The sequence below is a fragment of the Spea bombifrons genome, chromosome 2 (genome assembly GCF_027358695.1).
Source record: "Spea bombifrons isolate aSpeBom1 chromosome 2, aSpeBom1.2.pri, whole genome shotgun sequence".
Taxonomy (NCBI): domain Eukaryota; kingdom Metazoa; phylum Chordata; class Amphibia; order Anura; family Pelobatidae; genus Spea; species Spea bombifrons.
The window spans coordinates 142,650,833-142,668,332 of record NC_071088.1 but is presented as its reverse complement, the minus strand read 5'-3'; the positions used below and the strand labels follow the sequence as shown (position 1 = coordinate 142,668,332).

At 49.9% G+C, this 17,500-nt stretch overlaps 46 non-coding genes and 3 pseudogenes across 46 annotated transcripts; all 49 read left to right on the top strand.

The window, feature by feature from the left end:
* Nucleotides 1–162: 162 nt before the first annotated feature.
* LOC128476260 (5S ribosomal RNA) lies at nt 163–281 on the top strand. The gene has a single exon (XR_008347278.1). It is a non-coding gene; the product is annotated as a 5S ribosomal RNA (ribosomal RNA).
* Nucleotides 282–521: 240 nt separating this feature from the next.
* LOC128476258 (5S ribosomal RNA) lies at nt 522–640 on the top strand. Its single transcript, XR_008347276.1, has one exon. It is a non-coding gene; the product is annotated as a 5S ribosomal RNA (ribosomal RNA).
* Nucleotides 641–885: 245 nt separating this feature from the next.
* On the top strand, nt 886–1,004 carry LOC128477389 (5S ribosomal RNA). Its single transcript, XR_008348365.1, has one exon. It is a non-coding gene; the product is annotated as a 5S ribosomal RNA (ribosomal RNA).
* Nucleotides 1,005–1,242: 238 nt separating this feature from the next.
* On the top strand, nt 1,243–1,361 carry LOC128476728 (5S ribosomal RNA). Its single transcript, XR_008347728.1, has one exon. It is a non-coding gene; the product is annotated as a 5S ribosomal RNA (ribosomal RNA).
* A 227-nt stretch (nt 1,362–1,588) lies between these two features.
* On the top strand, nt 1,589–1,707 carry LOC128477933 (5S ribosomal RNA). Its single transcript, XR_008348880.1, has one exon. It is a non-coding gene; the product is annotated as a 5S ribosomal RNA (ribosomal RNA).
* A 249-nt stretch (nt 1,708–1,956) lies between these two features.
* On the top strand, nt 1,957–2,075 carry LOC128478163 (5S ribosomal RNA). Its single transcript, XR_008349098.1, has one exon. It is a non-coding gene; the product is annotated as a 5S ribosomal RNA (ribosomal RNA).
* Nucleotides 2,076–2,299: 224 nt separating this feature from the next.
* LOC128477241 (5S ribosomal RNA) lies at nt 2,300–2,418 on the top strand. Its single transcript, XR_008348223.1, has one exon. It is a non-coding gene; the product is annotated as a 5S ribosomal RNA (ribosomal RNA).
* Nucleotides 2,419–2,658: 240 nt separating this feature from the next.
* Nucleotides 2,659–2,777, top strand: LOC128477434 (5S ribosomal RNA). Its single transcript, XR_008348406.1, has one exon. It is a non-coding gene; the product is annotated as a 5S ribosomal RNA (ribosomal RNA).
* Nucleotides 2,778–3,041: 264 nt separating this feature from the next.
* On the top strand, nt 3,042–3,161 carry LOC128479518 (5S ribosomal RNA). Its single transcript, XR_008350388.1, has one exon. It is a non-coding gene; the product is annotated as a 5S ribosomal RNA (ribosomal RNA).
* A 188-nt stretch (nt 3,162–3,349) lies between these two features.
* On the top strand, nt 3,350–3,468 carry LOC128476930 (5S ribosomal RNA). The gene has a single exon (XR_008347921.1). It is a non-coding gene; the product is annotated as a 5S ribosomal RNA (ribosomal RNA).
* A 230-nt stretch (nt 3,469–3,698) lies between these two features.
* LOC128476928 (5S ribosomal RNA) lies at nt 3,699–3,817 on the top strand. Its single transcript, XR_008347919.1, has one exon. It is a non-coding gene; the product is annotated as a 5S ribosomal RNA (ribosomal RNA).
* Nucleotides 3,818–4,051: 234 nt separating this feature from the next.
* LOC128476257 (5S ribosomal RNA) lies at nt 4,052–4,170 on the top strand. Its single transcript, XR_008347275.1, has one exon. It is a non-coding gene; the product is annotated as a 5S ribosomal RNA (ribosomal RNA).
* A 244-nt stretch (nt 4,171–4,414) lies between these two features.
* On the top strand, nt 4,415–4,533 carry LOC128476679 (5S ribosomal RNA). The gene has a single exon (XR_008347682.1). It is a non-coding gene; the product is annotated as a 5S ribosomal RNA (ribosomal RNA).
* Nucleotides 4,534–4,796: 263 nt separating this feature from the next.
* Nucleotides 4,797–4,915, top strand: LOC128478386 (5S ribosomal RNA). Its single transcript, XR_008349307.1, has one exon. It is a non-coding gene; the product is annotated as a 5S ribosomal RNA (ribosomal RNA).
* A 234-nt stretch (nt 4,916–5,149) lies between these two features.
* Nucleotides 5,150–5,268, top strand: LOC128478700 (5S ribosomal RNA). Its single transcript, XR_008349607.1, has one exon. It is a non-coding gene; the product is annotated as a 5S ribosomal RNA (ribosomal RNA).
* A 243-nt stretch (nt 5,269–5,511) lies between these two features.
* LOC128479438 (5S ribosomal RNA) lies at nt 5,512–5,630 on the top strand. Its single transcript, XR_008350317.1, has one exon. It is a non-coding gene; the product is annotated as a 5S ribosomal RNA (ribosomal RNA).
* A 212-nt stretch (nt 5,631–5,842) lies between these two features.
* LOC128477240 (5S ribosomal RNA) lies at nt 5,843–5,961 on the top strand. Its single transcript, XR_008348222.1, has one exon. It is a non-coding gene; the product is annotated as a 5S ribosomal RNA (ribosomal RNA).
* A 219-nt stretch (nt 5,962–6,180) lies between these two features.
* Nucleotides 6,181–6,299, top strand: LOC128478542 (5S ribosomal RNA). Its single transcript, XR_008349455.1, has one exon. It is a non-coding gene; the product is annotated as a 5S ribosomal RNA (ribosomal RNA).
* Nucleotides 6,300–6,544: 245 nt separating this feature from the next.
* On the top strand, nt 6,545–6,663 carry LOC128479278 (5S ribosomal RNA). The gene has a single exon (XR_008350160.1). It is a non-coding gene; the product is annotated as a 5S ribosomal RNA (ribosomal RNA).
* A 188-nt stretch (nt 6,664–6,851) lies between these two features.
* LOC128476927 (5S ribosomal RNA) lies at nt 6,852–6,970 on the top strand. Its single transcript, XR_008347918.1, has one exon. It is a non-coding gene; the product is annotated as a 5S ribosomal RNA (ribosomal RNA).
* A 217-nt stretch (nt 6,971–7,187) lies between these two features.
* Nucleotides 7,188–7,306, top strand: LOC128479502 (5S ribosomal RNA). Its single transcript, XR_008350374.1, has one exon. It is a non-coding gene; the product is annotated as a 5S ribosomal RNA (ribosomal RNA).
* A 215-nt stretch (nt 7,307–7,521) lies between these two features.
* On the top strand, nt 7,522–7,640 carry LOC128476926 (5S ribosomal RNA). The gene has a single exon (XR_008347917.1). It is a non-coding gene; the product is annotated as a 5S ribosomal RNA (ribosomal RNA).
* A 240-nt stretch (nt 7,641–7,880) lies between these two features.
* On the top strand, nt 7,881–7,999 carry LOC128476953 (5S ribosomal RNA). The gene has a single exon (XR_008347943.1). It is a non-coding gene; the product is annotated as a 5S ribosomal RNA (ribosomal RNA).
* A 255-nt stretch (nt 8,000–8,254) lies between these two features.
* Nucleotides 8,255–8,373, top strand: LOC128477692 (5S ribosomal RNA). The gene has a single exon (XR_008348653.1). It is a non-coding gene; the product is annotated as a 5S ribosomal RNA (ribosomal RNA).
* Nucleotides 8,374–8,627: 254 nt separating this feature from the next.
* On the top strand, nt 8,628–8,746 carry LOC128479258 (5S ribosomal RNA). Its single transcript, XR_008350141.1, has one exon. It is a non-coding gene; the product is annotated as a 5S ribosomal RNA (ribosomal RNA).
* Nucleotides 8,747–9,013: 267 nt separating this feature from the next.
* Nucleotides 9,014–9,132, top strand: LOC128478698 (5S ribosomal RNA). Its single transcript, XR_008349605.1, has one exon. It is a non-coding gene; the product is annotated as a 5S ribosomal RNA (ribosomal RNA).
* Nucleotides 9,133–9,320: 188 nt separating this feature from the next.
* On the top strand, nt 9,321–9,439 carry LOC128478894 (5S ribosomal RNA). The gene has a single exon (XR_008349792.1). It is a non-coding gene; the product is annotated as a 5S ribosomal RNA (ribosomal RNA).
* Nucleotides 9,440–9,627: 188 nt separating this feature from the next.
* Nucleotides 9,628–9,746, top strand: LOC128479230 (5S ribosomal RNA). The gene has a single exon (XR_008350113.1). It is a non-coding gene; the product is annotated as a 5S ribosomal RNA (ribosomal RNA).
* Nucleotides 9,747–9,976: 230 nt separating this feature from the next.
* Nucleotides 9,977–10,095, top strand: LOC128476424 (5S ribosomal RNA). The gene has a single exon (XR_008347436.1). It is a non-coding gene; the product is annotated as a 5S ribosomal RNA (ribosomal RNA).
* Nucleotides 10,096–10,413: 318 nt separating this feature from the next.
* Nucleotides 10,414–10,532, top strand: LOC128476256 (5S ribosomal RNA). The gene has a single exon (XR_008347274.1). It is a non-coding gene; the product is annotated as a 5S ribosomal RNA (ribosomal RNA).
* A 318-nt stretch (nt 10,533–10,850) lies between these two features.
* LOC128479956 (uncharacterized) lies at nt 10,851–10,959 on the top strand (annotated as a pseudogene).
* Nucleotides 10,960–11,174: 215 nt separating this feature from the next.
* Nucleotides 11,175–11,293, top strand: LOC128477345 (5S ribosomal RNA). Its single transcript, XR_008348323.1, has one exon. It is a non-coding gene; the product is annotated as a 5S ribosomal RNA (ribosomal RNA).
* Nucleotides 11,294–11,511: 218 nt separating this feature from the next.
* Nucleotides 11,512–11,630, top strand: LOC128478075 (5S ribosomal RNA). Its single transcript, XR_008349014.1, has one exon. It is a non-coding gene; the product is annotated as a 5S ribosomal RNA (ribosomal RNA).
* Nucleotides 11,631–11,990: 360 nt separating this feature from the next.
* Nucleotides 11,991–12,099, top strand: LOC128479955 (uncharacterized; annotated as a pseudogene).
* Nucleotides 12,100–12,327: 228 nt separating this feature from the next.
* Nucleotides 12,328–12,446, top strand: LOC128476255 (5S ribosomal RNA). The gene has a single exon (XR_008347273.1). It is a non-coding gene; the product is annotated as a 5S ribosomal RNA (ribosomal RNA).
* A 257-nt stretch (nt 12,447–12,703) lies between these two features.
* On the top strand, nt 12,704–12,822 carry LOC128476254 (5S ribosomal RNA). Its single transcript, XR_008347272.1, has one exon. It is a non-coding gene; the product is annotated as a 5S ribosomal RNA (ribosomal RNA).
* Nucleotides 12,823–13,070: 248 nt separating this feature from the next.
* LOC128479164 (5S ribosomal RNA) lies at nt 13,071–13,189 on the top strand. Its single transcript, XR_008350050.1, has one exon. It is a non-coding gene; the product is annotated as a 5S ribosomal RNA (ribosomal RNA).
* A 225-nt stretch (nt 13,190–13,414) lies between these two features.
* LOC128479145 (5S ribosomal RNA) lies at nt 13,415–13,533 on the top strand. Its single transcript, XR_008350033.1, has one exon. It is a non-coding gene; the product is annotated as a 5S ribosomal RNA (ribosomal RNA).
* Nucleotides 13,534–13,746: 213 nt separating this feature from the next.
* On the top strand, nt 13,747–13,865 carry LOC128478839 (5S ribosomal RNA). The gene has a single exon (XR_008349739.1). It is a non-coding gene; the product is annotated as a 5S ribosomal RNA (ribosomal RNA).
* Nucleotides 13,866–14,083: 218 nt separating this feature from the next.
* On the top strand, nt 14,084–14,202 carry LOC128478777 (5S ribosomal RNA). Its single transcript, XR_008349679.1, has one exon. It is a non-coding gene; the product is annotated as a 5S ribosomal RNA (ribosomal RNA).
* A 251-nt stretch (nt 14,203–14,453) lies between these two features.
* Nucleotides 14,454–14,572, top strand: LOC128477785 (5S ribosomal RNA). The gene has a single exon (XR_008348741.1). It is a non-coding gene; the product is annotated as a 5S ribosomal RNA (ribosomal RNA).
* Nucleotides 14,573–14,809: 237 nt separating this feature from the next.
* Nucleotides 14,810–14,928, top strand: LOC128477165 (5S ribosomal RNA). The gene has a single exon (XR_008348147.1). It is a non-coding gene; the product is annotated as a 5S ribosomal RNA (ribosomal RNA).
* A 237-nt stretch (nt 14,929–15,165) lies between these two features.
* On the top strand, nt 15,166–15,284 carry LOC128476253 (5S ribosomal RNA). Its single transcript, XR_008347271.1, has one exon. It is a non-coding gene; the product is annotated as a 5S ribosomal RNA (ribosomal RNA).
* Nucleotides 15,285–15,511: 227 nt separating this feature from the next.
* Nucleotides 15,512–15,630, top strand: LOC128477822 (5S ribosomal RNA). The gene has a single exon (XR_008348775.1). It is a non-coding gene; the product is annotated as a 5S ribosomal RNA (ribosomal RNA).
* Nucleotides 15,631–15,860: 230 nt separating this feature from the next.
* Nucleotides 15,861–15,979, top strand: LOC128477124 (5S ribosomal RNA). Its single transcript, XR_008348108.1, has one exon. It is a non-coding gene; the product is annotated as a 5S ribosomal RNA (ribosomal RNA).
* Nucleotides 15,980–16,213: 234 nt separating this feature from the next.
* On the top strand, nt 16,214–16,332 carry LOC128476888 (5S ribosomal RNA). The gene has a single exon (XR_008347880.1). It is a non-coding gene; the product is annotated as a 5S ribosomal RNA (ribosomal RNA).
* A 275-nt stretch (nt 16,333–16,607) lies between these two features.
* LOC128479954 (uncharacterized) lies at nt 16,608–16,716 on the top strand (annotated as a pseudogene).
* Nucleotides 16,717–16,959: 243 nt separating this feature from the next.
* LOC128476983 (5S ribosomal RNA) lies at nt 16,960–17,078 on the top strand. The gene has a single exon (XR_008347973.1). It is a non-coding gene; the product is annotated as a 5S ribosomal RNA (ribosomal RNA).
* Nucleotides 17,079–17,329: 251 nt separating this feature from the next.
* LOC128479178 (5S ribosomal RNA) lies at nt 17,330–17,448 on the top strand. The gene has a single exon (XR_008350063.1). It is a non-coding gene; the product is annotated as a 5S ribosomal RNA (ribosomal RNA).
* Nucleotides 17,449–17,500: the final 52 nt, after the last annotated feature.

Below are 17,500 nucleotides of genomic sequence, written 5' to 3'. Positions count from 1 at the left end.
CTGTCCCAGGGCTTATAATTCTTTCTGTCTGACGACAAGCAGCAGCAGCAGCAGCAGCAGCAGCAGCAGCAGCAGCAGCAGCAGCAGCAGCAGCAGCAGCAGCAGCAGCAGCAGCAGCAGCAACAGCAACAGAATAAGAGAAGTAAAATAAAAAACTTTCACACCTGCGGCCATACCACCCTGAAAGCGCCCGATCTCGTCTGATCTCGGAAGCTAAGCAGGGTTGGGCCTGGTTAGTACCTGGATGGGAGACCGCCTGGGAATACCAGGTGTTGTAGGCTTTTTCTTGTCTCACAGTCCGGGGAGAGCTTTTTGCCATGTGTTTCTTGCTCATCATCAAAGCTTTAAACCCTTATTTGAACCTTCTCACCTTCTCTGTCCTGTCCCAGGGCTTATAATTCTTTCTGTCTGACGACAAGCAGCAGCAGCAGCAGCAGCAGCAGCAGCAGCAGCAGCAGCAGCAGCAGCAGCAGCAGCAGCAGCAGCAACAGAATAAGAGAAGTAAAATAAAAAACTTTCACACCTGCGGCCATACCACCCTGAAAGCGCCCGATCTCGTCTGATCTCGGAAGCTAAGCAGGGTTGGGCCTGGTTAGTACCTGGATGGGAGACCGCCTGGGAATACCAGGTGTTGTAGGCTTTTAATTTTTTCTCACAGTCCGGGGAGAGCTTTTTGCCATGTGTTTCTTGCTCATCATCAAAGCTTTAAACCCTTATTTGAACCTTCTCACCTTCTCTGTCCTGTCCCAGGGCTTATAATTCTTTTTGTCTGACGACAAGCAGCAGCAGCAGCAGCAGCAGCAGCAGCAGCAGCAGCAGCAGCAGCAGCAGCAGCAGCAGCAGCAGCAGCAACAGAATAAGAGAAGTAAAATAAAAAACTTTCACAACTGCGGCCATACCACCCTGAAAGCGCCCGATCTCGTCTGATCTCGGAAGCTAAGCAGGGTTGGGCCTGGTTAGTACCTGGATGGGAGACCGCCTGGGAATACCAGGTGTTGTAGGCTTTTAATTTTTTCTCACAGTCCGGGGAGAGCTTTTTGCCATGTGTTTCTTGCTCATCATCAAAGCTTTAAACCCTTATTTGAACCTTCTCACCTTCTCTGTCCTGTCCCAGGGCTTATAATTCTTTCTGTCTGACGACAAGCAGCAGCAGCAGCAGCAGCAGCAGCAGCAGCAGCAGCAGCAGCAGCAGCAGCAGCAGCAGCAGCAACAGAATAAGAGAAGTAAAATAAAAACTTTCACACCTGCGGCCATACCACCCTGAAAGCGCCCGATCTCGTCTGATCTCGGAAGCTAAGCAGGGTTGGGCCTGATTAGTACCTGGATGGGAGACCGCCTGGGAATACCAGGTGTTGTAGGCTTTTAATTTTTTCTCACAGTCCGGGGAGAGCTTTTTGCCATGTGTTTCTTGCTCATCATCAAAGCTTTAAACCCTTATTTGAACCTTCTCACCTTCTCTGTCCTGTCCCAGGGCTTATAATTCTTTCTGTCTGACGACAAGCAGCAGCAGCAGCAGCAGCAGCAGCAGCAGCAGCAGCAGCAACAGCAACAGCAACAGAATAAGAGAAGTAAAATAAAAAACTTTCATACCTGCGGCCATACCACCCTGAAAGCGCCCGATCTTGTCTGATCTCGGAAGCTAAGCAGGGTTGGGCCTGGTTAGTACCTGGATGGGAGACCGCCTGGGAATACCAGGTGTTGTAGGCTTTTTCTTGTCTCACAGTCCGGGGAGAGCTTTTTGCCATGTGTTTCTTGCTCATCATCAAAGCTTTAAACCCTTATTTGAACCTTCTCACCTTCTCTGTCCTGTCCCAGGGCTTATAATTCTTTCTGTCTGACGACAAGCAGCAGCAGCAGCAGCAGCAGCAGCAGCAGCAGCAGCAGCAGCAGCAGCAGCAGCAGCAGCAGCAGCAGCAGCAGCAACAGAATAAGAGAAGTAAAATAAAACACATTCACACCTGCGGCCATACCACCCTGAAAGCGCCCGATCTCGTCTGATCTCGGAAGCTAAGCAGCGTTGGGCCTGGTTAGTACCTGGATGGGAGACCGCCTGGGAATACCAGGTGTTGTAGGCTTTTAATTTTTTCTCACAGTCCGGGGAGAGCTTTTTGCCATGTGTTTCTTGCTCATCATCAAAGCTTTAAACCCTTATTTGAACCTTCTCACCTTCTCTGTCCTGTCCCAGGGCTTATAATTCTTTCTGTCTGACGACAAGCAGCAGCAGCAGCAGCAGCAGCAGCAGCAGCAGCAGCAGCAGCAGCAGCAACAGAATAAGAGAAGTAAAATAAAAAACTTTCACACCTGCGGCCATACCACCCTGAAAGCGCCTGATCTCGTCTGATCTCGGAAGCTAAGCAGGGTTGGGCCTGGTTAGTACCTGGATGGGAGACCGCCTGGGAATACCAGGTGTTGTAGGCTTTTTCTTGTCTCACAGTCCGGGGAGAGCTTTTTGCCATGTGTTTCTTGCTCATCATCAAAGCTTTAAACCCTTATTTGAACCTTCTCACCTTCTCTGTCCTGTCCTAGGGCTTATAATTCTTTCTGTCTGACGACAAGCAGCAGCAGCAGCAGCAGCAGCAGCAGCAGCAGCAGCAGCAGCAGCAGCAGCAGCAGCAGCAACAGCAACAGAATAAGAGAAGTAAAATAAAAAACTTTCACACCTGCGGCCATACCACCCTGAAAGCGCCCGATCTCGTCTGATCTCGGAAGCTAAGCAGGGTTGGGCCTGGTTAGTACCTGGATGGGAGACTGCCTGGGAATACCAGGTGTTGTAGGCTTTTTCTTGTCTCACAGTCTGGGGAGAGCTTTTTGCCATGTGTTTCTTGCTCATCATCAAAGCTTTAAACCCTTATTTGAACCTTCTCACCTTCTCTGTCCTGTCCCAGGGCTTATAATTCTTTCTGTCTGACGACAAGCAGCAGCAGCAGCAGCAGCAGAAGCAGCAGCAGCAGCAGCAGCAGCAGCAGCAGCAGCAGCAGCAGCAGCAGCAGCAGCAGCAGCAGCAGCAACAGAATAAGAGAAGTAAAATAAAAAACTTTCACACCTGCGGCCCATACCACCCTGAAAGCGACCGATCTCGTCTGATCTCGGAAGCTAAGCAGGGTTGGGCCTGGTTAGTACCTGAATGGGAGACTGCCTGGGAATACCAGGTGTTGTAGGCTTTTAATTTTTTCTCACAGTCCGGGGAGAGCTTTTTGCCATGTGTTTCTTGCTCATCATCAAAGCTTTAAACCCTTATTTGAACCTTCTCACCTTCTCTGTCCTGTCCCAGGGCTTATAATTCTTTCTGTCTGACGACAAGCAGCAGCAGCAGCAACAGAATAAGAGAAGTAAAATAAAAAACTTTCACACCTGTGGCCATACCACCCTGAAAGCGCCCGATCTCGTCTGATCTCGGAAGCTAAGCAGGGTTGGGCCTGGTTAGTACCTGGATGGGAGACCGCCTGGGAATACCAGGTGTTGTAGGCTTTTAATTTTTTCTCACAGTCCGGGGAGAGCTTTTTGCCATGTGTTTCTTGCTCATCATCAAAGCTTTAAACCCTTATTTGAACCTTCTCACCTTCTCTGTCCTGTCCCAGGGCTTATAATTCTTTCTGTCTGACGACAAGCAGCAGCAGCAGCAGCAGCAGCAGCAGCAGCAGCAGCAGCAGCAGCAGCAGCAGCAACAGAATAAGAGAAGTAAAATAAAAAACTTTCACACCTGTGGCCATACCACCCTGAAAGCGCCCGATCTCGTCTGATCTCGGAAGCTAAGCAGGGTTGGGCCTGGTTAGTACCTGGATGGGAGACCGCCTGGGAATACCAGGTGTTGTAGGCTTTTTCTTGTCTCACAGTCCGGGGAGAGCTTTTTGCCATTTGTTTCTTGCTCATCATCAAAGCTTTAAACCCTTATTTGAACCTTCTCACCTTCTCTGTCCTGTCCCAGGGCTTATAATTCTTTTTGTCTGACGACAAGCAGCAGCAGCAGCAGCAGCAGCAGCAGCAGCAGCAGCAGCAGCAGCAGCAGCAGCAGCAGCAACAGAATAAGAGAAGTAAAATAAAAAACTTTCACACCTGCGGCCATACCACCCTGAAAGCGCCCGATCTCGTCTGATCTCGGAAGCTAAGCAGGGTTGGGCCTGGTTAGTACCTGGATGGGAGACCGCCTGGGAATACCAGGTGTTGTAGGCTTTTAATTTTTTCTCACAGTCCGGGGAGAGCTTTTTGCCATGTGTTTCTTGCTCATCATCAAAGCTTTAAACCCTTATTTGAACCTTCTCACCTTCTCTGTCCTGTCCCAGGGCTTATAATTCTTTCTGTCTGACGACAAGCAGCAGCAGCAGCAGCAGCAGCAGCAGCAGCAGCAGCAGCAGCAGCAGCAGCAGCAGCAGCAGCAGCAGCAACAGAATAAGAGAAGTAAAATAAAAACTTTCACACCTGCGGCCATACCACCCTGAAAGCGCCCGATCTCGTCTGATCTCGGAAGCTAAGCAGGGTTGGGCCTGGTTAGTACCTGGATGGGTGACCGCCTGGGAATACCAGGTGTTGTAGGCTTTTAATTTTTTCTCACAGTCCGGGGAGAGCTTTTTGCCATGTGTTTCTTGCTCATCATCAAAGCTTTAAACCCTTATTTGAACCTTCTCACCTTCTCTGTCCTGTCCCAGGGCTTATAATTCTTTCTGTCTGACGACAAGCAGCAGCAGCAGCAGCAGCAGCAGCAGCAGCAGCAGCAGCAGCAGCAGCAGCAGCAGCAGCAGCAGCAGCAGCAGCAGCAGCAGCAGCAACAGAATAAGAGAAGTAAAATAAAAAACTTTCACACCTGTGGCCATACCACCCTGAAAGCGCCCGATCTTGTCTGATCTCGGAAGCTAAGCAGGGTTGGGCCTGGTTAGTACCTGGATGGGAGACCGCCTGGGAATACCAGGTGTTGTAGGCTTTTTCTTGTCTCACAGTCCGGGGAGAGCTTTTTGCCATGTGTTTCTTGCTCATCATCAAAGCTTTAAACCCTTATTTGAACCTTCTCACCTTCTCTGTCCTGTCCCAGGGCTTATAATTCTTTCTGTCTGACGACAAGCAGCAGCAGCAGCAGCAGCAGCAGCAGCAGCAGCAGCAGCAGCAGCAGCAGCAGCAGCAGCAACAGAATAAGAGAAGTAAAATAAAAAACTTTCACACCTGCGGCCATACCACCCTGAAAGCGCCCGATCTCGTCTGATCTTGGAAGCTAAGCAGGGTTGGGCCTGGTTAGTACCTGGATGGGAGACTGCCTGGGAATACCAGGTGTTGTAGGCTTTTTCTTGTCTCACAGTCCGGGGAGAGCTTTTTGCCATGTGTTTCTTGCTCATCATCAAAGCTTTAAACCCTTATTTGAACCTTCTCACCTTCTCTGTCCTGTCCCAGGGCTTATAATTCTTTCTGTCTGACGACAAGCAGCAGCAGCAGCAGCAGCAGCAGCAGCAGCAGCAGCAGCAGCAGCAGCAGCAGCAGCAGCAGCAGCAGCAACAGAATAAGAGAAGTAAAATAAAAAACTTTCACACCTGCGGCCATACCACCCTGAAAGCGACCGATCTCGTCTGATCTCGGAAGCTAAGCAGGGTTGGGCCTGGTTAGTTCCTGGATGGGAGACACCCTGGGAATACCAGGTGTTGCAGGCTTTTAATTTTTTCTCACAGTCCGGGGAGAGCTTTTTGCCATGTGTTTCTTGCTCATCATCAAAGCTTTAAACCCTTATTTGAACCTTCTCACCTTCTCTGTCCTGTCCCAGGGCTTATAATTATTTTTGTCTGACGACAAGCAGCAGCAGCAGCAGCAGCAGCAGCAGCAGCAGCAGCAACAGAATAAGAGAAGTAAAATAAAAAACTTTCACACCTGCGGCCATACCACCCTGAAAGCGCCTGATCTCGTCTGATCTCGGAAGCTAAGCAGGGTTGGGCCTGGTTAGTACCTGGATGGGAGACCGCCTGGGAATACCAGGTGTTGTAGGCTATTTCTTGTCTCACAGTCCGGGGAGAGCTTTTTGCCATGTGTTTCTTGCTCATCATCAAAGCTTTAAACCCTTATTTGAACCTTCTCACCTTCTCTGTCCTGTCCCAGGGCTTATAATTCTTTCTGTCTGACGACAAGCAGCAGCTGCAGCAGAAGCAGCAGCTGCAGCAGCAGCAGCAGCAGCAGCAGAATAAGAGAAGTAAAATAAAAAACTTTCACACCTGCGGCCATACCACCCTGAAAGCGACCGATCTCGTCTGATCTCGGAAGCTAAGCAGGGTTGGGCCTGGTTAGTACCTGGATAGGAGACTGCCTGGGAATACCAGGTGTTGTAGGCTTTTAATTTTTTCTCACAGTCCAGGGAGAGCTTTTTGCCATGTGTTTCTTGCTCATCATCAAAGCTTTAAACCCTTATTTGAACCTTCTCACCTTCTCTGTCCTGTCCCAGGGCTTATAATTCTTTCTGTCTGACGACAAGCAGCAGCAGCAGCAGCAGCAGCAGCAGCAGCAGCAGCAGCAGCAGCAGCAGCAGCAGCAGCAGCAGCAGCAACAGAATAAGAGAAGTAAAATAAAAAATTTTCACACCTGCGGCCATACCACCCTGAAAGCGCCCGATCTCGTCTGATCTCGGAAGCTAAGCAGTGTTGGGCCTGGTTAGTACCTGGATGGGAGACCGCCTGGGGGTACCAGGTGTTGTAGGCTTTTAATTTTTTCTCACAGTCCGGGGAGAGCTTTTTGCCATGTGTTTCTTGCTCATCATCAAAGCTTTAAACCCTTATTTGAACCTTCTCACCTTCTCTGTCCTGTCCCAGGGCTTATAATTCTTTCTGTCTGACGACAAGCAGCAGCAGCAGCAACAGAATAAGAGAAGTAAAATAAAACACTTTCACACCTGTGGCCATACCACCCTGAAAGCGCCCGATCTCGTCTGATCTCGGAAGCTAAGCAGGGTTGGGCCTGGTTAGTACCTGGATGGGAGACCGCCTGGGAATACCAGGTGTTGTAGGCTTTTAATTTTTTCTCACAGTCCGGGGAGAGCTTTTTGCCATGTGTTTCTTGCTCATCAAAGCTTTAAACCCTTATTTGAACCTTCTCACCTTCTCTGTCCTGTCCCAGGGCTTATAATTCTTTCTGTCTGACGACAAGCAGCAGCAGCAGCAGCAGCAGCAGCAGCAGCAGCAGCAGCAGCAGCAACAGAATAAGAGAAGTAAAATAAAAACTTTCACACCTGCCTCCATACCACCCTGAAAGCGCCCGATCTTGTCTGATCTCGGAAGCTAAGCAGGGTTGGGCCTGGTTAGTACCTGGATGGGAGACCGCCTGGAAATACCAGGTGTTGTAGGCTTTTAATTTTTTCTCACAGTCCGGGGAGAGCTTTTTGCCATGTGTTTCTTGCTCATCATCAAAGCTTTAAACCCTTATTTGAACCTTCTCACCTTCTCTGTCCTGTCCCAGGGCTTATAATTCTTTCTGTCTGACGACAAGCAGCAGCAGCAGCAGCAGCAGCAGCAGCAGCAGCAACAGCAACAGAATAAGAGAAGTAAAATAAAAAACTTTCACACCTGTGGCCATACCACCCTGAAAGCGCCCGATCTCGTCTGATCTCGGAAGCTAAGCAGGGTTGGGCCTGGTTAGTACCTGGATGGGAGACCGCCTGGGAATACCAGGTGTTGTAGGCTTTTTCTTGTCTCACAGTCCGGGGAGAGCTTTTTGCCATGTGTTTCTTGCTCATCATCAAAGCTTTAAACCCTTATTTGAACCTTCTCACCTTCTCTGTCCTGTCCCAGGGCTTATAATTCTTTCTGTCTGACGACAAGCAGCAGCAGCAGCAGCAGCAGCAGCAGCAGCAGCAGCAGCAGCAGCAGCAGCAGCAGCAGCAGCAGCAACAGAATAAGAGAAGTAAAATAAAAAACTTTCACACCTGCGGCCATACCACCCTGAAAGCGCCCGATCTCGTCTGATCTCGGAAGCTAAACAGGGTTGGGCCTGGTTAGTACCTGGATGGGAGACCGCCTGGGAATACCAGGTGTTGTAGGCTTTTTCTTGTCTCACAGTCCGGGGAGAGCTTTTTGCCATGTGTTTCTTGCTCATCATCAAAGCTTTAAACCCTTATTTGAACCTTCTCACCTTCTCTGTCCTGTCCCAGGGCTTATAATTCTTTCTGTCTGACGACAAGCAGCAGCAGCAGCAGCAGCAGCAGCAGCAGCAGCAGCAGCAGCAGCAGCAGCAGCAGCAGCAGCAGCAGCAGCAGCAGCAGCAACAGAATAAGAGAAGTAAAATAAAAAACTTTCACACCTGCGGCCATACCACCCTGAAAGCGCGCGATCTCGTCTGATCTCGGAAGCTAAGCAGGGTTGGGCCTGGTTAGTACCTGGATGGGAGACTGCCTGGGAATACCAGGTGTTGCAGGCTTTTAATTTTTTCTCACAGTCCGGGGAGAGCTTTTTGCCATGTGTTTCTTGCTCATCATCAAAGCTTTAAACCCTTATTTGAACCTTCTCACCTTCTCTGTCCTGTCCCAGGGCTTATAATTCTTTTTGTCTGACGACAAGCAGCAGCAGCAGCAGCAGCAGCAGCAGCAGCAGCAGCAGCAGCAGCAGCAGCAGCAGCAGCAGCAGCAGCAGCAGCAGCAACAGAATAAGAGAAGTAAAATAAAAAACTTTCACACCTGCGGCCATACCACCCTGAAAGCGCCTGATCTCGTCTGATCTCGGAAGCTAAGCCCGGTTGGGCCTGGTTAGTACCTGGATGGGAGACCCCCTGGGAATACCAGGTGTTGTAGGCTTTTTCTTGTCTCACAGTCCGGGGAGAGCTTTTTGCCATGTGTTTCTTGCTCATCATCAAAGCTTTAAACCCTTATTTGAACCTTCTCACCTTCTCTGTCCTGTCCCAGGCCTTATAATTCTTTCTGTCTGACGACAAGCAGCAGCAGCAGCAGCAGCAGCAGCAGCAGCAGCAGCAGCAGCAGCAGCAGCAGCAGCAACAGCAGCAGCAGCAGCAGCAGCAGCAGCAGCAGCAACAGAATAAGAGAAGTAAAATAAAAAACTTTCACACCTGCAGCCATACCACCCTGAAAGCGACCGATCTCGTCTGATCTCGGAAGCTAAGCAGGGTTGGGCCTGGTTAGTACCTGGATAGGAGACTGCCTGGGAATACCAGGTGTTGTAGGCTTTTAATTTTTTCTCACAGTCCAGGGAGAGCTTTTTGCCATGTGTTTCTTGCTCATCATCAAAGCTTTAAACCCTTATTTGAACCTTCTCACCTTCTCTGTCCTGTCCCAGGGCTTATAATTCTTTCTGTCTGACGACAAGCAGCAGCAGCAGCAACAGAATAAGAGAAGTAAAATAAAAAACTTTCACACCTGTGGCCATACCACCCTGAAAGCGCCCGATCTCGTCTGATCTCGGAAGCTAAGCAGTGTTGGGCCTGGTTAGTACCTGGATGGGAGACCGCCTGGGAGTACCTGGTGTTGTAGGCTTTTAATTTTTTCTCACAGTCCGGGGAGAGCTTTTTGCCATGTGTTTCTTGCTCATCATCAAAGCTTTAAACCCTTATTTGAACCTTCTCACCTTCTCTGTCCTGTCCCAGGGCTTATAATTCTTTCTGTCTGACGACAAGCAGCAGCAGCAGCAACAGAATAAGAGAAGTAAAATAAAACACTTTCACACCTGCGGCCATACCACCCTGAAAGCGCCCGATCTTGTCTGATCTCGGAAGCTAAGCAGGGTTGGGCCTGGTTAGTACCTGGATGGGAGACCGCCTGGGAATACCAGGTGGTGAAGGCTTTTAATTTTTTCTCACAGTCCGGGGAGAGCTTTTTGCCATGTGTTTCTTGCTCATCATCAAAGCTTTAAACCCTTATTTGAACCTTCTCACCTTCTCTGTCCTGTCCCAGGGCTTATAATTCTTTCTGTCTGACGACAAGCAGCAGCAGCAGCAGCAGCAGCAGCAGCAGCAGCAGCAGCAGCAGCAGCAGCAGCAACAGAATAAGAAAAGTAAAATAAACAGCTTTCACACCTGCGGCCATACCACCCTGAAAGCGCCCGATCTCATCTGATCTCGGAAGCTAAGCAGGGTTGGGCCTGGTTAGTACCTGGATGGGAGACCGCCTGGGAATACCAGGTGTTGTAGGCTTTTTCTTTTCTCACAGTCCGGGGAGAGCTTTTTGCCATGTGTTTCTTGCTCATCATCAAAGCTTTAAACCCTTATTTGAACCTTCTCACCTTCTCTGTCCTGTCCCAGGGCTTATAATTCTTTCTGTCTGACGACAAGCAGCAGCAGCAGCAGCAGCAGCAGCAGAAGCAGAAGCAGAAGCAGAAGCAGCAGAAGCAGAAGCAGAAGCAGAAGCAGCAGAAGCAGAAGCAGCAGCAGCAGAAGCAGAAGCAGCAGCAGAAGCAGAAGCAGCAGCAGCAGCAGCAACAGAATAAGAGAAGTAAAATAAAAAACTTTCACACCTGCGGCCATACCACCCTGAAAGCGCCCGATCTCGTCTGATCTCGGAAGCTAAGCAGGGTTGGGCCTGGTTAGTACCTGGATGGGAGACCGCCTGGGAATACCAGGTGTTGTAGGCTTTTTCTTTTCTCACAGTCCGGGGAGAGCTTTTTGCCATGTGTTTCTTGCTCATCATCAAAGCTTTAAACCCTTATTTGAACCTTCTCACCTTCTCTGTCCTGTCCCAGGGCTTATAATTCTTTTTGTCTGACGACAAGCAGCAGCAGCAGCAGCAGCAGCAGCAGCAGCAGCAGCAGCAGCAGCAGCAGCAGCAGCAGCAGCAGCAGCAGCAGCAGCAGCAGCAGCAGCAGCAGCAGCAGCAGCAGCAGCAGCAGCAGCAGCAGCAGCAGCAGCAGCAGCAGCAGCAGAATAAGAGAAGTAAAATAAAAAACTTTCACACCTGCGGCCATACCACCCTGAAAGCGCCTGATCTCGGAAGCTAAGCAGGGTTGGGCCTGGTTAGTACCTGGATGGGAGACCGCCTGGGAATACCAGGTGTTGTAGGCTTTTAATTTTTTCTCACAGTCCGGGGAGAGCTTTTTGCCATGTGTTTCTTGCTCATCATCAAAGCTTTAAACCCTTATTTGAACCTTCTCACCTTCTCTGTCCTGTCCCAGGGCTTATAATTCTTTTTGTCTGACGACAAGCAGCAGCAGCAGCAGCAGCAGCAGCAGCAGCAGCAGCAGCAACAGAATAAGAGAAGTAAAATAAAAAACTTTCACACCTGCGGCCATATCACCCTGAAAGCGCCCGATCTCGTCTGATCTCGGAAGCTAAGCAGGGTTGGGCCTGGTTAGTACCTGGATGGGAGACCGCCTGGGAATACCAGGTGTTGTAGGCTTTTAATTTTTTCTCACAGTCCGGGGAGAGCTTTTTGCCATGTGTTTCTTGCTCATCATCAAAGCTTTAAACCCTTATTTGAACCTTCTCACCTTCTCTGTCCTGTCCCAGGGCTTATAATTCTTTCTGTCTGACGACAAGCAGCAGCAGCAGCAGCAGCAGCAGCAGCAGCAGCAGCAGCAGCAACAGAATAAGAAAAGTAAAATAAAGAGCTTTAACACCTGCGGCCATACCACCCTGAAAGCGCCCGATCTCGTCTGATCTCAGAAGCTAAGCAGGGTTGGGCCTGGTTAGTACCTGGATGGGAGACCGCCTGGGAATACCAGGTGTTGTAGGCTTTTTCTTTTCTCACAGTCCGGGGAGAGCTTTTTGCCATGTGTTTCTTGCTCATCATCAAAGCTTTAAACCCTTATTTGAACCTTCTCACCTTCTCTGTCCTGTCCCAGGGCTTATAATTCTTTCTGTCTGACGACAAGCAGCAGCAGCAGCAGCAGCAGCAGCAGCAGCAGCAGCAGCAGCAGCAACAGCAGCAGCAGCAACAGCAGCAGCAGCAACAGCAGCAGCAGCAACAGCAGCAGCAGCAACAGCAGCAGCAGCAACAGCAGCAGCAGCAACAGCAGCAGCAGCAACAGCAGCAGCAGCAACAGCAGCAGCAGCAACAGCAACAGAATAAGAGAAGTAAAATAAAAAACTTTCACACCTGCGGCCATACCACCCTGAAAGCGCCTGATCTCGGAAGCTAAGCAGGGTTGGGCCTGGTTAGTACCTGGATGGGAGACCGCCTGGGAATACCAGGTGTTGTAGGCTTTTTCTTTTCTCACAGTCCGGGGAGAGCTTTTTGCCATGTGTTTCTTGCTCATCATCAAAGCTTTAAACCCTTATTTGAACCTTCTCACCTTCTCTGTCCTGTCCCAGGGCTTATAATTCTTTCTGTCTGACGACAAGCAGCAGCAGCAGCAGCAGCAGCAGCAGCAGCAGCAGCAGCAGCAGCAGCAGCAGCAGCAGAATAAGAGAAGTAAAATAAAAAACTTTCACACCTGCGGCCATACCACCCTGAAAGCGCCCGATCTCGTCTGATCTCGGAAGCTAAGCAGGGTTGGGCCTGGTTAGTACCTGGATGGGAGACCGCCTGGGAATACCAGGTGTTGTAGGCTTTTAATTTTTTCTCACAGTCCGGGGAGAGCTTTTTGCCATGTGTTTCTTGCTCATCATCAAAGCTTTAAACCCTTATTTGAACCTTCTCACCTTCTCTGTCCTGTCCCAGGGCTTATAATTCTTTTTGTCTGACGACAAGCAGCAGCAGCAGCAGCAGCAGCAGCAGCAGCAGCAGCAGCAGCAGCAGCAGCAGCAGCAGCAGCAGCAGCAGCAGCAGCAGCAACAGAATAAGAGAAGTAAAATAAAAAACTTTCACACCTGCGGCCATACCACCCTGAAAGCGCCCGATCTCGTCTGATCTCGGAAGCTAAGCAGGGTTGGGCCTGGTTAGTACCTGGATGGGAGACCGCCTGGGAATACCAGGTGTTGTAGGCTTTTAATTTTTTCTCACAGTCCGGGGAGAGCTTTTTGCCATGTGTTTCTTGCTCATCATCAAAGCTTTAAACCCTTATTTGAACCTTCTCACCTTCTCTGTCCTGTCCCAGGGCTTATAATTCTTTCTGTCTGACGACAAGCAGCAGCAGCAGCAGCAGCAGCAGCAGCAGCAGCAGCAGCAGCAGCAGCAGCAGCAGCAGCAGCAGCAGCAGCAACAGAATAAGAAAAGTAAAATAAAGAGCTTTCACACCTGAAGCCATACCTCCCTGAAAGCGCCTGATCTCGTCTGATCTCGGAAGCTAAGCAGGGTTGGGCCTGGTTAGTACCTGGATGGGAGACCGCCTGGGAATACCAGGTGTTGTAGGCTTTTTCTTTTCTCACAGTCCGGGGAGAGCTTTTTGCCATGTGTTTCTTGCTCATCATCAAAGCTTTAAACCCTTATTTGAACCTTCTCACCTTCTCTGTCCTGTCCCAGGGCTTATAATTCTTTCTGTCTGACGACAAGCAGCAGCAGCAGCAGCAGCAGCAGCAGCAGCAGCAGCAGCAGCAGCAACAGCAACAGAATAAGAGAAGTAAAATAAAAAACTTTCACACCTGCGGCCATACCACCACGAAAGCGCCCGATCTCGTCTGATCTCGGAAGCTAAGCAGGGTTGGGCCTGGTTAGTACCTGGATGGGAGACCGCCTGGGAATACCAGGTGTTGTAGTCTTTTTCTTTTCTCACAGTCCGGGGAGAGCGTTTTGCCATGTGTTTCTTGCTCATCATCAAAGCTTTAAACCCTTATTTGAACCTTCTCACCTTCTCTGTGCAGTCCCAGGGCTTATAATTCTTTCTGTCTGACGACAAGCAGCAGCAGCAGCAGCAGCAGCAGCCGCAGCAGCAGCAGCAGCAGAATAAGAGAAGTAAAATAAAAAACTTTCACACCTGCGGCCATACCACCCTGAAAGCGCCCGATCTCGTCTGATCTCCGAAGCTAAGCAGGGTTGGGCCTGGTTAGTACCTGGATGGGAGTCCACCTGGGAATACCAGGTGTTGTAGGCTTTTAATTTTTTCTCACAGTCCGGGGAGAGCTTTTTGCCATGTGTTTCTTGCTCATCATCAAAGCTTTAAACCCTTATTTGAACCTTCTCACCTTCTCTGTCCTGTCCCAGGGCTTATAATTCTTTTTGTCTGACGACAAGCAGCAGCAGCAGCAGCAGCAGCAGCAGCAGCAGCAGCAGCAGCAACAGAATAAGAGAAGTAAAATAAAAAACTTTCACACCTGCGGCCATACCACCCTGAAAGCGCCCGATCTCGTCTGATCTCGGAAGCTAAGCAGGGTTGGGCCTGGTTAGTACCTGGATGGCAGACTGCCTGGGAATACCAGGTGTTGTAGGCTTTTAATTTTTTCTCACAGTCCGGGGAGAGCTTTTTGCCATGTGTTTCTTGCTCATCATCAAAGCTTTAAACCCTTATTTGAACCTTCTCACCTTCTCTGTCCTGTCCCAGGGCTTATAATTCTTTCTGTCTGACGACAAGCAGCAGCAGCAGCAGCAGCAGCAGCAGCAGCAGCAGCAGCAGCAGCAGCAGCAGCAGCAGCAGCAGCAGCAGCAGCAACAGAATAAGAAAAGTAAAATAAAGAGCTTTCACACCTGCAGCCATACCACCCTGAAAGCGCCCGATCTCGTCTGATCTCGGAAGCTAAGCAGGGTTGGGCCTGGTTAGTACCTGGATGGGAGACCGCCTGGGAATACCAGGTGTTGTAAGCTTTTTCTTTTCTCACAGTCCGGGGAGAGCTTTTTGCCATGTGTTTCTTGCTCATCATCAAAGCTTTAAACCCTTATTTGAACCTTCTCACCTTCTCTGTCCTGTCCCAGGGCTTATAATTCTTTCTGTCTGACGACAAGCAGCAGCAGCAGCAGCAGCAGCAGCAGCAGCAGCAGCAGCAGCAGCAGCAGCAGCAGCAGCAGCAACAGAATAAGAGAAGTAAAATAAAAAACTTTCACACCTGCGGCCATACCACCCTGAAAGCGCCCGATCTCGTCTGATCTCGGAAGCTAAGCAGGGTTGGGCCTGGTTAGTACCTGGATGGGAGACCGCCTGGGAATACCAGGTGTTGTAGTCTTTTTCTTTTCTCACAGTCCGGGGAGAGCTTTTTGCCATGTGTTTCTTGCTCATCATCAAAGCTTTAAACCCTTATTTGAACCTTCTCACCTTCTCTGTGCAGTCCCAGGGCTTATAATTCTTTCTGTCTGACGACAAGCAGCAGCAGCAGCAGCAGCAGCAGCAGCAGCAGCAGCAGCAGCAGCAGCAGCAGCAGCAGCAGCAGCAGAATAAGAGAAGTAAAATAAAAAACTTTCACACCTGCGGCCATACCACCCTGAAAGCGCCCGATCTCGTCTGATCTCGGAAGCTAAGCAGGGTTGGGCCTGGTTAGTACCTGGATGGGAGACCGCCTGGGAATACCAGGTGTTGTAGGCTTTTAATTTTTTCTCACAGTCCGGGGAGAGCTTTTTGCCATGTGTTTCTTGCTCATCATCAAAGCTTTAAACCCTTATTTGAACCTTCTCACCTTCTCTGTCCTGTCCCAGGGCTTATAATTCTTTTTGTCTGACGACAAGCAGCAGCAGCAGCAGCAGCAGCAGCAGCAGCAGCAGCAGCAGCAGCAACAGCAACAGAATAAGAGAAGTAAAATAAAAAACTTTCACACCTGCGGCCATACCACCCTGAAAGCGCCCGATCTCGTCTGATCTCGGAAGCTAAGCAGGGTTGGGCCTGGTTAGTACCTGGATGGCAGACCGCCTGGGAATACCAGGTGTTGTAGGCTTTTAATTTTTTCTCACAGTCCGGGGAGAGCTTTTTGCCATGTGTTTCTTGCTCATCATCAAAGCTTTAAACCCTTATTTGAACCTTCTCACCTTCTCTGTCCTGTCCCAGGGCTTATAATTCTTTTTGTCTGACGACAAGCAGCAGCAGCAGCAGCAGCAGCAGCAGCAGCAGCAGCAGCAGCAGCAGCAGCAGCAACAGAATAAGAGAAGTAAAATAAAAAACTTTCACACCTGCGGCCATACCACCCTGAAAGCGCCCGATCTCGTCTGATCTCGGAAGCTAAGCAGGGTTGGGCCTGGTTAGTACCGGGATGGGAGACCGCCTGGGAATACCAGGTGTTGTAGGCTTTTAATTTTTTCTCACAGTCCGGGGAGAGCTTTTTGCCATGTTTCTTGCTCATCATCAAAGCTTTAAACCCTTATTTGAACCATCTCACCTTCTCTGTCCTGTCCCAGGGCTTATAATTCTTTTTGTCTGACGACAAGCAGCAGCAGCAGCAGCAGCAGCAGCAGCAGCAGCAGCAGCAGCAGCAGCAGCAGCAGCAGCAACAGAATAAGAGAAGTAAAATAAAAAACTTTCACACCTACGGCCATACCACCCTGAAAGCGTCCGATCTCGTCTGATCTCGGAAGCTAAGCAGGGTTGGGCCTGGTTAGTACCTGGATGGGAGACCGCCTGGGAATACCAGGTGTTGTAGGCTTTTAATTTTTTCTCACAGTCCGGGGAGAGCTTTTTGCCATGTGTTTCTTGCTCATCATCAAAGCTTTAAACCCTTGTTTGAACCTTCTCACCTTCTCTGTCCTGTCCCAGGGCTTATAATTCTTTCTGTCTGACGACAAGCAGCAGCAGCAGCAGCAGCAGCAGCAGCAGCAGCAGCAGCAGCAGCAGCAGCAGCAGCAGCAGCAGCAGCAGCAGCAGCAGCAGCAGCAGCAGCAGCAGCAACAGAATAAGAGAAGTAAAATAAAGAGCTTTCACACCTGCGGCCATACCACCCTGAAAGCGCCTGATCTCGGAAGCTAAGCAGGGTTGGGCCTGGTTAGTACCTGGATGGGAGACCGCCTGGGAATACCAGGTGTTGTAGGCTTTTTCTTTTCTCACAGTCCGGGGAGAGCTTTTTGCCATGTGTTTCTTGCTCATCATCAAAGCTTTAAACCCTTATTTGAACCTTCTCACCTTCTCTGTCCTGTCCCAGGGCTTATAATTCTTTTTGTCTGACGACAAGCAGCAGCAGCAGCAGCAGCAGCAGCAGCAGCAGCAGCAGCAGCAGCAGCAGCAGCAGCAGCAGCAGCAGCAACAGAATAAGAGAAGTAAAATAAAAAACTTTCACACCTGCGGCCATACCACCTTGAAAGCGCCCGATCTCGTCTGATCTCGGAAGCTAAGCAGGGTTGGGCCTGGTTAGTACCTGGATGGGAGACCGCCTGGGAATACCAGGTGTTGTAGGCTTTTAATTTTTTCTCACAGTCCGGGGAGAGCTTTTTGCCATGTGTTTCTTGCTCATCATCAAAGCTTTAAACCCTTATTTGAACCTTCTCACCTTCTCTGTCCTGTCCCAGGGCTTATAATTCTTTTTGTCTGACGACAAGCAGCAGCAGCAGCAGCAGCAGCAGCAGCAGCAGCAGCAGCAGCAGCAGCAGCAGCAGCAGCAGCAGCAGCAGCAGCAACAGAATAAGAGAAGTAAAATAAAAAACTTTCACACCTGTGGCCATACCACCCTGAAAGCGCCCGATCTTGTCTGATCTCGGAAGCTAAGCAGGGTTGGGCCTGGTTAGTACCTGGATGGCAGACCGCCTGGGAATACCAGGTGTTGTAGGCTTTTAATTTTTTCTCACAGTCCGGGGAGAGCTTTTTGCCATGTGTTTCTTGCT